This window comes from Etheostoma spectabile, chromosome 6 (genome assembly GCF_008692095.1).
Source record: "Etheostoma spectabile isolate EspeVRDwgs_2016 chromosome 6, UIUC_Espe_1.0, whole genome shotgun sequence".
NCBI classification, from domain to species: Eukaryota; Metazoa; Chordata; class Actinopteri; order Perciformes; family Percidae; genus Etheostoma; species Etheostoma spectabile.
This window is the reverse complement of record NC_045738.1, coordinates 20,900,654-20,901,059: the sequence shown is the minus strand read 5'-3', so window position 1 is coordinate 20,901,059 and position 406 is coordinate 20,900,654. Positions and strand designations below refer to the sequence as shown.

At 52.5% G+C, this 406-nt stretch overlaps 1 protein-coding gene across 1 annotated transcript in view; it reads right to left on the bottom strand.

Moving 5' to 3' along the window:
- Window positions 1-406, bottom strand: part of cep76 (centrosomal protein 76) — an 18,669-nt gene that overhangs the window by 2,218 nt on the left and 16,045 nt on the right. The window lies entirely within an intron of this gene.

Here is a 406-nt window from a genome sequence, read left to right as displayed (position 1 = left end):
TGTGCCAGCCTCCACCTGTTAGTGGATCACAAACTTCCTAACTGACAGGAGTCAGCAGGTGAGGCTGAGGAACATCACATCCATCACACAGACAATTAGTACTGGTGCCCCCCAGGGGTGTGTGCGCTCCCCACTGCTCTTCTCTCTCTACACCAATGACTGCACATCAGGAGACCCATCTGTTAAACTCCTGAAGTTTGCTGACGACACAATGGTCATCGACCTCATCCGGGACAGTGATGAGTCGGCCTACAGACCGGAGGTAGATCAATTGGCTCTCTGGTGCGGTCTGAACAACCTTGAGCTTAACACGATCAAAATTGTGGAGATGATCGTAAACTTCAGGAGAAGCCCCCCCACTCTTCCCCCCATCACCATACTCAGCCCTGTGTCTGCTGTGGAATCC